Here is a 15199-nt window from a genome sequence, read left to right on the forward strand (position 1 = left end):
TTGAGAGATGCTGGGGGAAGAAGAGTAATTTTTGTTCGGGCATGAGGCTACTGGTATATATTCATGCTTTAGTGGATGGCCCCACAGCTGTGCATGTATGAGCAGTGCTAATTTGATTCAGTGCATTATAAAAAGAAAAGAAGAAGATATAATGAATAATATTTTGGGGGTACTGAGGGAGTTGGATTGTTGAACAGAGAGTGAATGTGATGAAAATACATTATATAGAAAGGAAGATTTCAAAGGATATATAATGCATTATAAAATATTCAAAAAGAAATTTAACTAAGAAAGTGAAAGAACTTCACTATGAAAATTATAAAACATTTATGGAAGAAACTGAAAAAGATAAAATAAGGAACAAACTTCTATGTTCATGATCTCGAAGAATTAAAATTAATAAGATATCCATACTCTCCAAAGCAAATTCCAGATTTAATGACATTACCAACTAATTAACTGTGAACATTATTAGAAATTTATTGGGGAAAGAAACAAAATGCATATGGAAACAAAGATCACCCTACACTGCCAAGGTAATCTGAACAAGATATACAGAGCTTAAAGCATACCAAAGAATCAGAGGAACCCAAACAGTACTGCCTTGAAATAAAAACAAGCTAACAGATAAATGGGCCATATTTGAGTTCCTAGTAATAGCATGCATCCTTATGTAATTGATGCTTAATGAAGTAATAAGAACTGAACAATGCTTGATCAAGTGGATAGTGTTCTATAGATAACCAAAACTCCAACTCTGCCATTTATTCTATACAAAATCAATCCTCAGGGTGGAGAGATAGCCATTGATAAAACGCTTTTCATACAAGTATGAGGATTTGAATTTTGATCCCAGAACTTACGCAAAAGCCTGATGTAGTGACACATGTCTGCAACTCCAGCCCAGGGTGAAGGTAGATATAAGTAAATTTCTGGAGTAAGCTGTGCAGCCAGCCTGGCAACTGGTGAGTTTTGGGTCCTGTGACAGGCTTTGTCTCAAAATACGATGTGAAGGTCTCAAAATACGATGTGAAATGTGGCTGAGGAAGATTTACGACCACAACCTCTGGCCTCCAATCTCCATACATATGAGCACACACAGAGGAACATGTACATATATATACACTGAACACACAGACACACACACAGACACACACATAAAGTCAATTCATATTTACCAAATACCTAAATGTAAGTCATAAGACTATGATACTACAAGAAGAAAATGGGAAAAGAGTTCAAAACACTTGACACTGATATAAGCAATGATTTTTTTTCCACAAAATCCCAAAGCACAGGCAAAAAAAGCAAAGTTAACAGATAGAATAACAAGAATCTTATTAACCAAAGTCAAAAATTTGAATGCAGAACAACTTAAGGAATGGATGATTGAGAAAAAATTTCTTCCAACTATGTATGTAACAACTCAAAGAATGGGAGAATGGAAGAAAATGTCTGTATGTAACAAAGAGTTAAATGTGAAGACTATATAAGGAAACTACAAGTAAGTTAATCAATCAATCAATTAATTAATTAATTAAAAAGCTAAAGTCCAATTATCAAAACCAAATAATAGTTTTAAAAGCGAAGAATAATCTAAGTAAGCATTTATCAAAAAGTACAAGTGACTAGAAAACTTATGAAATCCTGTCTAAGATAATTAATAATCAGAGAAATGCAAATTAAAACTAGTATAATATAAACTCACTTGAATGAGGATAGCTGTTATCAAAAGAGAAGTGAAAAGCACTACCAAAGATGGAGAAAAAGAATTTCTTATACAGTGCTCATGAAAGTGTAAATTAGTATTGCTGCTATGGAGAAGAGCATAAAGGTTCTTCCCAGAACTAAACATAGACATACATAAGATCAAATAATTCCACTTCTTGGTGTATATTCACATACAATGAAATCAGCTTGTAAAAGAGATACTACTATTTGTCATAGCCCTATTAAAAATATCCAAGACATAGAAAACAACCTCGGTGACTGACAATGATAAATGAACAAAATATGCTATATATATACAATTATTTAGATTATTTAGACATAAATTAGAAATGAAATCCTATCACTCACAAAAAAGTGGGTGGAACTGAAGGATGGGCATTATGGTAAGTGAAATAAGCACAAATAATACAAATTTTAGGAGCGTTCTTTCATTTCTGGAAGGGAAAATATCAATATAATGCATCATAGTAGTGATATGCATCATAGCAATATAATGCATCGTAGTAGTGACATGAAAATAGAAAGGGTATGGGTGGTAAGAAGGATACAGGTTTGATAAGGCATACCAAAACCTAGTTATAAAGTAAGAATAGTCTAGTGCTCTACAACACAATGAGGTGACTACATCTCTTTAGTATATTACATATTTTGTGAAAACCTAGAATTGAAGAACTCAAAGGCTCCAAACATAAGTATATGATAATACAAAGAAGTGATTTTAATTATTCTGATTTGTTCAGGGTATGGCTGTGTTGAAATGTCATACTATATTTTGGTGGTATATATTACATTGATGAAGACAAATCTACTTTATTCATGAAAACTGTTATAATACTGTATGTTCCTTTTTCTGCCAAACAATAAGATTTTGCTTATAAAACAAATTGGACCATATAGAAATTAACAAATCTTGGATTAAAAACCATGTCCTTCCAACACATACTGGAGAGGTTGTGGAGAAAAGGGAACCCTCCTCTACTGTTGGTGGGAATGTAAACTTGTACAACCACTCTGAAAAGCAATCTGGTGCTTTCTCAGACAACTAGGAATAGCGCTTCCTCAAGATCCAGCCATACCACCTAGGCATATATCCAAAAGAGACACAAGTACACAAAAAGGACATTTGCTCAACCATGTTTGTAGCTGCTTTATTTGTAATAGCCAGAAGCTGGAAACAGCCCAGATGCCCCTCAACTGAAGAATAGATGCAGAAATTGTGGTACCTCTATACAATGGAGTATTACTCAGCAATGAAAAATAAGGAAATCATGAAATTTGCAGGTAAATGGTGGGACCTGTAAAGGATCATCGTGAGTGAGTTGTCCCAGAAGCAAAAAGACACGCATGGTACACACTCACTCATATAAATATACAACATAGGATAAACCCACTAAAATCTGTACATCTAAACAAACTAATCAAAAGAGAGGACCCTAACTAAAATGCTCAATCCCCATCCTGAAAGGCAAAGAGGATGGACATCAGAAGAAGAAGAAAACAGGAAACAACCTAGGAACCTGCTACAGAGGGCCTCTGAAAGCCAGAAGAAGAAAACAGGAAACAACCTTGGAACCTGCCAGAGAGGGCATCTGAAAGCCTCTGCCCTGCAGACTATCAAAACAGATGCTGGGCCTGATGGCCAACTGTTAGGCAGAGTGAATGGAATTTTATGTAAGAAGTGGGAAATAGCAAGAGCTGGAGAGGACAGGAACTCCACAAGGAGAGCAACAGAACAAGAAAATTTGAACACAGGGAACTTCCCAAAGACTCATACTCCAACCAAGGACTATTCATGGAGATAACCTAGAACCCCTGCACAGATGTAGCCCATGGCAGTTTAGTGTCCAAGTGGGTTACATAGTGATGGGAAGAGGGACTGCCTCTGACATAAACTGATTGGCCTGCTCTTTGATCACCTCCCCCTGAGGGGGGAGCAGCCTTACCAGGCCAGAGAAGAAAACAATGCAGCCATTCCTGATGTGATCTGATAGACTAAGATCAGAAGGAAGGAGAGGAGGACCTCCCCTATCAGTGGACGTGGGGAGGAGCATGCATGCAGAAAGGGGAAGTAGGCTGGGATCGGGAAGGAAGGAGGGAGGGGACTATGGGGGGATACAAAGTGAATAAAGTGTAATTAATAATAATAATAATAATAATTAAAATAATTTAAAAAAAACCCACCATGTCCTTCAATATTCTTCCAGTCATTTAAATCTCATTGCATAGCATTTCTCTAACCACAGGGTCACTTACTTTGTCTCATACAAAGTTATATTGGTTATATTTGTTTGTGTGGAAAGGTATTTACATTTCCCATTACTTCTGAGTAGAAGTTATTTCTTTCCATTTTGCTCTGCATATATTTAAGTTTATGAATAAATAAGCAAATTACTTCAGAAATTCAACAATTCATTATATTTCTATTATATTTAAACTTTTGTTACTTGATTTTAGTATCTGTTTACTATTCTACTATTAAAAATAGATTTCTTTGTTTCTTTGTTGTGAGAACATATATAGCTGTATAGTTTGCTCAAGGGCTTTGAGCACAAAAATTGAGAAATGGACATGAGAGCCTTTGCAGTATCCCAATTATGTCCATACCTAATAGAGATCTAATTCTTTTTATCCTGTTCTATTGTGCTGCACAGATTGAAATTTTGTGACATCACTTATCTCAAATAAAAACACTATCAGGATTCATCAATCTAAGTACTGTGAAGAGCATGTGTGCTACATGACAGGCTATCAGACAATCAGCATTAACACATTTTTTAAAATTTTTTCTGCACTTATTTTATGATGAATTTATTATTCCTATGCCATCAGCTTTTGTTTCTTCAATTTCTTCTGGGATATTTTTGTTGTCTTAGTTACTATCCTCTTGTTATGAAGAGACACTGTGAATAATGCAACTTATAAATGAAACCATATAATTTGTGGTTTGTTTACAGTTTCAGAGAGTTAGTCCATTGCCACCAAAGCAAGGTGCATAAGAATAGACAGACAAGCATGGTGTTTGGGAAGGAGCTGAGAGCTCAAACCATACATACAAGTTTTGGGTAATTGCAGAAAGCAAGTGAGACTTGGCCTACTGTGAGCTTTTCAAACTTTAAAGCCTACCATCCGTGACACACCTCCTCCTATGAGACCACACTCCTAATCCTTACTAAACAGTCAACCAACTAGGAACCAAACATTCAAATATAGGGGCCATTCTCATTCAAACAGCCACAGAATCATTTTCTCAATTGAGATTTTTGTTCCCAAATGACTATAGCTTGTGTCAAATTGACATAAAACTATCCAGTACAATCTATTAAACATTAAAGAATGAAAAGTTGTTTCTTAATGAGGAGTAAAGAATGTTGATCCTTCTGTAGAGTCTACTTCTGGTGAAGACTTTACAAACATACATTGCTGAAATGAGAAAACATTTAGAACAGTGTTTCTAGACCTTCCTAATGCTGAAGGTGAACCCCAACCATAAAATTATTTCATTGCTACTTCATAAATGTAACTTTGCTACTCTAAGAAATTATAATATAAATATATGATAACCAGGATATCTGATATGTGACCTCTTTGGGGGTTGCAACCCACATGTTGAGAACCACTGATTTAGAGTATGCCACATATGTAATAGACAAAGCCTTAGCAAAATTTGCAAGGACTTGTCACTGTTTCCACTGGTGTTATGCTGTGAGTATTATAGTATCAAATAACACAGTGAAAACAAATCATTCTGGAAAGGTGAATCAATCAATGAAACAAATTTGATTGTCTTATTTTAATAAATAGCTACAATTACCCCAGAAGTCACTAATCAATTACTGTACTCAGTAGACAATTCATCAAAGCAATACAATCTCCTGACCAAAGAGTATATGACTTCCTAAGATATCAGATATTAGCAATAATGCACTAAAGTATGAAGGTATATACCATTTTAATTATAATGTTATTATATACTTGTTGGCTATACTATATTATAGAGCCAATTTTATATACATGGAGAAACCAAAAAGTAACTGTTTTTGATACTTGCTCTTTTGCAGTGATCTGAAACTGAAATCACTGTGAGTCTGTAACTGTATCTTAAGTGCCTGAGAGTGTCCTCCATCTCTTGTATTCTGTTGGTAATGCTTACCTTTTTGGTTCCTGATGTCTTCTCTAAGTTCTCCAACTCCAACGTTTTCTCTGTTTTTGTTATCTTTATTGATTCTAACTCTGTTCTCATGTTTTAACAAATTTTACTCATTTCCTTCACCTGCTTGAATGTGGATTTCTGTCTGTCGATGATGGTCTCTATTGTTTGTTGTTCATTTCCTTTTGAGGTGCTTTGAATAACTGCATAATTCTAGATTTAAGATCATTTTCCTGTCAATTGATATTTGGAGATTTTGGTGAAGCTATGTTGTCCTGGTTTTTGTTGCCTGTATTCTTATGTCAGCATCTCGTCCTCTGGTTGTCTGTAGCCTAGACTGATTGTTCCTGGACCCTGTACTGCAGACTGGGTTTATCTGTCTCTGAGACTGACGTAGTCTCAGCTGGATTCACTGTTTCTGCTTATTGGCTCACTGTTTCTGATTCAAGTGTTTCAGATATCTGGGGTGCAAACTGAAAGATCTCTGAGCCTAAAGCTGCTCCAGTGTCCCCAAGGCTTCCTTGAGATGGCAGACTATGGGATTGGGGTCCCTGGCTCAATTGTGCTGGGTTCACTGGCTGTGCTGTGCTGGTTGCTTCTGACCCAGGTGTGCCAGGCTGCTGGTGAGCATGTAGAAAGATCCAAAAGCCTAGATCTTTTCTATATGGAAGAGGAACATGAGAAAAATTTAGAGACTCTGATTCCATGCTGCTTTAAAAGTGTTTTAACATCTTTGGACAACACTGATCAGATAGAATATAACACTCAAACGGACTATAAAATACTCCTTAATTCAGGGGTGTCATCTGAGTTCCAGTGCACCACAGGCCTCCTAAAGGAGGTGGGCAATGGAACTTGAGTCCTGCGCCTAGCTCAGATCTGCTGTATTTATTGTCTGTGCTGTGCTGCCTGATTCTGACCTAGGTGAGTCAGGCATGTGGGGAGTAGGCAGAATGGAGCTGCACCTCCCTCCATGGTGCTACCAGAACCATACAGAAGCTGTCATGTAGATGTATTCTTTGGGGCTAGAAACCCCACAATCTGTTGATATCCACATTGTTCACAGTTACAGTTTTTCTGTGATGATGCCCATATGCTGTAAAGAGAGACTTCTTTGATGAGCTGTGGTAGCTACCCCTATCTGTGTGTATAAGGGTAATACTTAGAATCCTTAAATCCAACAGTCTTTTTTATTTCAATCACTCCTCTTGTTTGTACACTGCAGCCTTTGGTTGGCCATTTGTAGTTTGTAGGTCATGTAGGTGGTCCTACCCTCTTCCAGGATTCCCCAGATAGTGAACTCTAAGATAACTTATGTTTTAGCTATGGATGGCTTCCATGTGTATTGGGAAAGAAAGAAATAAACACAGCACTGAGATAGTTATAAATGGACTTGTCTCCACACTTTCAAACTCCTCGCTAAACATTAAACATCTAACTAAAGAGATGTAGCTTAATAAATATAATCTAGATAATCCCTCACAGCCATGCCCAGAAGCTTATTTCCCATGGTAATTCTGAATCTCATAAAGTTAAAGTCAATATTAATCATCACATCATGTTTAGTTCTCATTCGGGAACTTTGGCAGATTGAATTGAGGCTCTTTTGCTGTGACGGTTATCTGACCATGAGTGATTATACTTCTCACACTTCTTTTCTGAGACAGATGTAAGAATTCATGGAAATGTTAGAAGGCAGTAGTGCAGTCCATGAAGCAGTCTGATCTTAATACCAATAAAGACATTCTAGAGATCTTGTGTGTATGGAAGGAAAAACATGAGAAAAATTTAGACTCTGATTCAATATTGCTTTAGAAGTGTTTAAACATCTTTGGACGACACTGATCAGATGGAATACAACACTCAAATGGACTATGAAATACACTTAATTCAGGGGTGTCATCTGAGTTCCAATAAATGACAAAACTCAACTGATCATAGCAATGGTACTTTTTAGTAAGGACTCAGAAGGAACTAGAAGTTACATAAGGTAATAAACCATAGCAATTTAAAGGACATAACTTCCTGTAGTCTGAGTTGTAAAGAGAAAAGAAGCTGGCATTTGGATAGATGAATAAATTTACTAACAGAATAGAAGCATAAAAATTATGTATTCTGTACTATTGTATCAGTTCATAAATGTGGCTACAAGGAGAAATAGGAGAGAGGCTCAGAGAATAAAGAAAATTTCCCATGCTCATAAGCTTGTAGATAAATAAATATAGAAGGCAATGAATTCTATGCATAATCAAATGTGTAAGAGCAATCAAAAGACAGAAGACAGGAGCAAGAAGAAGGTTTAGACCACTGTCTTTATTGGATTTCATTATGAAAGAAAGACAGAGGCACTGAAAGCACTTAAGTGTTGACTAGCTTGAATAATTTTGAGGCCTTTGAGCAATAGTAGTAGACTATTGTTTCCTGCCCTCTAGGGATAAAAGTATTGTTTTCAGTTTGTATGGACCAGATACATGAGGTACGGATCTGTGCCTATTAGTTAGTTTGCATCAAAGGCATGAACTATTTTGACCTTTAAGCTTAGTAATTGGGTACCTAAGGGTAAGGCAGTCATTGTAATCAGAATTTTTTTTTGAGATAACAAAGTATAAACATACAGAAAAAATTCAAATATTTACAATAGAGTATATGAATATAGTAATGTTGGGAATGGAAAGAATGAAACAAAATTCATGTGCATCGAGACTAAAAGTCAACAAAGTGTCAAAACTAAAACAATATAAAACCAATGAAAATATTACATAGGCATAAGGAAACAATTATCAGAATGATGAATTAAAAATGACCTAGACCACCTGCTCAGATGTAACCCATGGGCATCTCAGTTTCCAAGGGAGCTCCCTAGTAAGGGGAGTAGGGGCAGTCACTAGTATGAACTTGTTTGCCTGCTCTTTGTTCAACACCCTATGCCCAGGTGGACTTACTAGGCCATAAAGAAAAAGGATACAGACCGTCCTGATGGCTAGGACACATAGTAGGGAAGGAGGATCTCCCTTATTAGTGGGCTACAGGAGGAACATAGGTAGGGAAGAGAGATGGTGGGTAGGACTGGGAGGAGATGAAGGAGAGGGCCACAGCTGGGATACAAAATGAATATATTGTCAGTAATAATAATAATAATATGAAAAAAGAAAGAAAAAATGTCAGAAAGCCATATGTTTAAAAGGCATTATTTTGTTTTTATAGCATCAATTAAGTTGTTCTAAAAGTTAAAACTTTGTAAAAATTATAAAGAAATATTGTGAAAATTAGAAAGACAAATGTTAGTGCATGAGAGGAAAAGGGAATTTAGAAGCTACGGAACTAACTGTTTTGCTATCATATTTGTAGAATCATTTGTCTTATTATAATGAAGAAATAAAAATAAAAATTTCAGAAAGAGGCAAAGTTACATAACATTGAATAAATATTAATAAAGAATGAAGGATAACATCTCATTGTGCACTAAAATTTTTGCTAAAATTTAGTACTCTCAAAACATGTTAAAGTAATTAATCAAACAGAATTAAGGTGGAAAACTGAGTCATGTATATAACAGAACTAATTACATCAAATTATCATTTATAATGAATAATGTATATGGGAGAAAAACAAATTTCCACCTACCCATCTTAGGTTTATTGTCTGGGGCCCCTGTAAAAATAGATTGACAAAAGTAAATGAAGCCTGTGTTTGCATGGAAATTTTGCATACACAAGGGAGATACCCAGGAATGAGTAATTCTCCAAGTTGTGGCTTAGGGGAAGGGAAGTTGGTAGATTAGAGGTACTCAGCACTCCATTGCATTTTCATTAGTCTAAAATAAAACATCACAGCCATGGCTACAGGGAAAGTTAGCTGATGATGAAAGTCAGAAGACAACTATAAGCAGTAGACTCCTATAGGCCAGATGAAATCAAGAAATATTGCACTTTAGATTTGGAACTTAAATAGTGAACCATCACACAAAGTACTAGACTAAAGTGATAAGGAATAAAAGAATCCAACCTGAGACCCCTTTAGTAGTGCTGTAATAAAAAAAATTCAAGTGTCAGAAAGCTCCACAAGCACACATTGTGGCATTCTGCAAAAATACCATTCATGATTGGAGGTTTGCAAACTGAACAGCAAACAGACACTAGAAAGGACCCACTGCCCTTTCTGTATGGCTCACTGGTGTCCCTGTGGGCAGCCATTTTAAGGAGAGGGCTTAAAATAAAATATTTGTGCAGATAGAAGACCTTGGGGTTTTTCTTTTTTCATTTTTATTAGTTCCTTGAGAATGTCATACATTGTATTTTGTTTTTATTTTTTTTAAATTAGTTCTTTGAGATTTTTTTTATAATGAGTATTGGTCATATTTACCACTCATCCCCCAAGAGTTTCCAGATCCACCCCCTTTCCATCTCATCCAATTTGTGTCTTCCCCAACACACATATAGAAGTCAGTTTGTGCTGCCCAAATATTTTTAGATATGTGGTCTCCCACTGCAGCACATTTGACTGATCAGGGACTAAAACTTTTTAAGAGAACTGACACTCCATTTTCTAACAACTAACAATGGCAAAAAATCCTTGGCTAGGGATAGAATCCCATGCCCAACTTCCATTTCTGTGCTGGGATTGAGTCTGGCTGAGAATTCTACAGTGTTTTGTTCTCTACACCTTGGCCAGTTGTGGGTTACTCTGTTATTCACCATCCAGTGAGAATAGAAGCTTCTCAGATGACTGAGACATGCCTCATCATATAGGTATGACATTAAGTCATTAAGAGTCAGTTTCATACTATATTTATTTAGCAGCATAATAGGAGAGATTTCTTCTAGGGCATAAGACCTATCTAGCCTAAATAAACTGAATAAAAACAGACCTGTCTGGCCATAGGTTCTTTGTCCAATAAAGGTGCCATGTATGGATGTCATCTTGTATAGTTGGACTTCAATCCATTCATAAAGTAGATGCATACTTCCATGATGTTTGCGCCACTATTGTATCAGTGGGGATTTCTTCCCAGGCCAGTTGTTATTATAGCTTGCACTTCTAACAGCTGAGTATGATTAATGATTGCTTTTCTCCTAGAGTAGCATGCATAGTACCTTTCAGCACTGCAAAATCTAGGCAGTAGGGAAGAAGTTTCCAGGCCAGTGCCAGCTTGATCTTTTCATGTTCAGTGACTCAAATATGTGGTGTCTTCACCAATAGGCTCTCACTCTCTCACAGTGAAAATCTTGAGGTTAATCAGGAACATAGTAATAACCTGTAATGTTTAGGAGATTTTTGCAATCTCACTGGCCAACAAATCCAAAAGACGTAGCCCATTTCTGGGACTAAGCATTTATTTTGTTAGCCTCTTATATCTAGTAGAGGTACTGTTTTATCATTATAGAATAATTCTACTTTAAGTCTTTTTAATATATGTATATAGATGTAGTTTATAAAGATTCTATTGTAGTAGTTTTATTTATGTATTACTCTTTTGAAAATTCTTCAGTGTTATTTTACCTCCCAGTTTCCTTAATCTACTCTGTCCTCTCCTCCCTACCTCAATTTATCCCATTCTGTTTCATAACTTTTTTAACCCTTTATCCCAATGTTTTCTATGTCTCCATCACTCAAATGATTTTCTCTGTGACTCCTCAGTAATATCCTGACCTATGTAGGTATTAGAAATGAAGCAAGTATATCTAAAGATTGAAAACATCAACATGTGAGATAAGACATATAATATTTTTCTTTCTGTGCTCACTAAGAATTATTCAAATTAACTCAAATGGTACAGAACACTTTGATCATATTCATACCCTGCTCAAGCTCCTCCAGGGCAGCCCAGCTTCCTAACACATCCAACTTATTGTCCTCTTAAAATAAATTTTAAACCTATCAAGTACACTTTGAAACGTCCATATACGTTTAGATATGTGGCCTTCCACTAGACCACAGTTGAATTACCTGAGGTCACACCCTTAAAGAAAACTGACTTTCTTTTCCAGAAGCTATCAATTATTAATCACTCCTTAGATAAGAGTGAAACATAATGCCTACCTCCCGTCTCCATTTGGATTTGTTCTGGCTGGACATAGCACACGTTTTGTGCATGCCATCAAAATTACTGTGAGTTCATGTTGCAGGATATTTGATCCCATTGTGAAACCAGAAACTGTGAACTGTTAAAACCTTCTTCTGGTTTGGTTTGGCTCAGACCTAGCACACACCTTTTAAACCAAGTACTTTCCGTACAAAGGATTTAATAAAGTTAACCCCAGGTCAAGAGGTAGATAAAGAAAACAGCTAACAGGGAGGGGGCACTGGGTTGAAAAATATTTAACACAGCATAGAGAAGTTGTTATTTAGCTCTTTGGATTTTTTTTTGAAAAGTTAAAAATGCCATATATACTTTTTTATTCTTGGTACCACTACCACAATTTACAGGGCAATCTACCTGATGTAATGAAAAGAAAAAGCTACAACAGATAAAAGACTTCAGCAATGTATATCTAATTGACACTACATTGCATTAATCAATAGCTGCACTTTATATAAATTTGGTTATGACAGTCCTGAACAATAAGGGTTTCCTGTTTAAGCTACAGTAAGTTTTTTGACTGGATCATTGTTCCTCCTGTGGCAGAATTTACAGTTCCTCTAATGCATTTGGGACAATTGTCTCAAAGTAACCTGCAGATTATTTGACAACTCCTTGCTCTCTCTACTGATAAGAACTGTAGTCTTTTCTACTGTTTTTTTTTTAAACCTTCTGCTACCATATTCACCACTTCCACCACCGGATTCATAGCCACCACCATAGGGAGCGTCTTAGCTTCTTCCACCAAAACTGCCTCCTTTTGTGGGTCCATAATTTGAATGCTGTTGTCTACTATAATTTCTAAAGTCACTATAATTCTCACCACCACCATAGTTTCCTCCACCAAAATTTACTCCTTTGTTTTAACCATTATATCCTCCACTACAATAACCACTATCTTGGTTTTCATGTCCTGCTCCACCACCACCATAGCTTACTCTACTACTGTAACCAGGACCACCATCATAGTTGCTACAGTCACCTCCAAATACATTATATCCACAATCACCACGTTCATACCTACCTCTGCTGCCACCTCCTATACCACCATAGCCTCCTCTTCCACCAAAGTTTCCATCATGAACAAAGTTACCTCTACTACCTCCAAAGTTTCCACCACAACTCATTAAGTTGCCAGATCCACCACCACTACCTCTCAGTGATCCAGAAGACTGCATCTTTTGTTCAGAAAGGGCCATTTTCACTTCACAGTTCTTCCCATTAATAGTGTGGTGTAACTGAACAACAATTTATCAACTTTGTCATGATCATCAAAAGCTACAAATGTAAATAGTCTTTTTTTTCTACACTGCCTGCCTTCCATATCTTCTATAGTTTCAATCTTGCTATACTTTTCAAGGTAGTCTCTAAGATTATATTCTTCTGTATCTTTAATACCACTAACAAATTTTTTCTTCACTGTTAAAAGGGCACCAGGCTTTACAGAATCCTCTATAGAAATGGCTCTCTTTGGTTCCACCTTGTGGAACACGCCCATCCACCTTGTGTGGCCAGGCACACATTGCAGCATCCACCCCTTCCACACAAAACCAAAGCCTCTGGAACGTTTTCTTTGGGATCTTTCATTACCACACAATCTGTAAGTGTGCCCCATTTCTCAAAATGTTTTCTTTATTGGTGGTCTGAGCTTTATAACCACAGATGATAGCTTAAGAGTTCTTTGGCTTTTTCTTCCTGAGAAGTCAGGTTAGCCAGTGGGCATTATCTTATTTGGCCATCAGCTGAGCTAGCAAGATTTTGGGTTTTGGTTTTCGCTTTTTCCATCTGGGATGTGAATAGAGTAAGAAAGGCTTTTTTTTTTCTAGGCTGTTGCTTGAGTAGGAAGATCAGCTGGGTGCTTTCTCTGCCTCTCTGAGCTAGGAGGATATCCCCCCAAACATCTGACTCTTGAGTTTTCATTGAATAAAATTGAATATTTTGGTAAAATTGAATGTTTTGTATCTTCATTTTTAAAAACAAGTTCATATGGATATACACCCTGTTGTGCCCAGAAAACTCCACTATCTTGTAGTCATCTGTTGTCTCTAGTTTGTACACACTTTCTACAAAGATCGCTGAGCCTTGGAGGGAGACAGTATGAGATATTTTATATTTAAGACTGATAATTCATCAGTCTCTCAGTGCCTTCACAATGTCAAGTTGTGATGATTGTGGATTTTTAGATATTTAAACTCCAAAGGCCTCTAAGCTAATGGTCATGCCAAGAATCAACTTGGAAACACACACACACACACAGTGATTTTACTCAGATTCAGAGACATGGGTATTCCTGAGTGCTAAATACGTCCTATGCAGCAAATATGTGTTAAATCTGCAGGTGATTAGAAGAGAAAAAAGGTTGGACAACTGTGTATGCATATAATGATAATGTTAGAATGGAAAACTGCACACTCAAGACACACAAGACCTTGTTTCCTAAGTAGTTTGCATAATGTTGTATCTGAATAGAGTTTAAAACAGTGACTCACTTTCTTGAGGTAGTAAATCTTATCATACTAATTGTGTTTTCTGATATTGGCCATTTGGAGTGAAGCACCAAGGCCACTAGGAGAGAGGATTTAATTGTTTATATAATGCTTCACAAATTACTTATATGTAAAACTGGATCATGCTTCAAGCCACTAGGATCTTACTTCTATAAAGTAGGGGATTTTTCTTTTTTTTTTTTTGTCTATTTTCTTTACTTTTATTGGCCGTTACTTAATAGAAATTTGAATTCACCAATGCAATTCTGGACCTACAGTAGAATGTGACTGGAAACCAGGTAAGGAAGGTGAAATTTCAGAATGCTGAAAAAAAAATACCAAGATTGATGAGGAGAAAACACCAAGATGAAGAAAGAGAAAAGATCTCAAGGAATTATTGAGTTTTGCCTGACCTTTTAAAAAGAATAATTACTTGCTCAATGACATGACTCAGGAACATGGTGAACATATTCTGAAGCACTTGAAAGATATTAAAACTTTGAGATGCTCAGCAGCCTGTGAGTTTTTACCTTAGATTTTTCACTTTGAATTCAATGACTATTTCACAAATGAAATGTAAAAAAAGAAAAAGGATAAGGACATATCCATATGATTCTTATCTTTTTCTTTTGATGGGCCTGAAATTATGAGTTGCGCAAGGTGCTAGGTATATTAGAAAAAAAAAAGAAAAAGAAAAGAACGTCACTGAAACCACTACAAAGAGTCAGAAACTAAGAATGTGGAGATTTCATATGA

At 36.2% G+C, this 15199-nt stretch overlaps 1 pseudogene; it reads right to left on the reverse strand.

The window, feature by feature from the left end:
* Positions 1-12517: 12517 nt before the first annotated feature.
* Positions 12518-14903, reverse strand: LOC129665517 (heterogeneous nuclear ribonucleoprotein A3-like; annotated as a pseudogene).
* Positions 14904-15199: the final 296 nt, after the last annotated feature.

The sequence above is a fragment of the Psammomys obesus genome, unplaced genomic scaffold, assembly GCF_907164565.1.
Source record: "Psammomys obesus unplaced genomic scaffold, mPsaObe1.curated_primary_1811, whole genome shotgun sequence".
In the NCBI taxonomy this organism is placed as follows: Eukaryota; Metazoa; Chordata; class Mammalia; order Rodentia; family Muridae; genus Psammomys; species Psammomys obesus.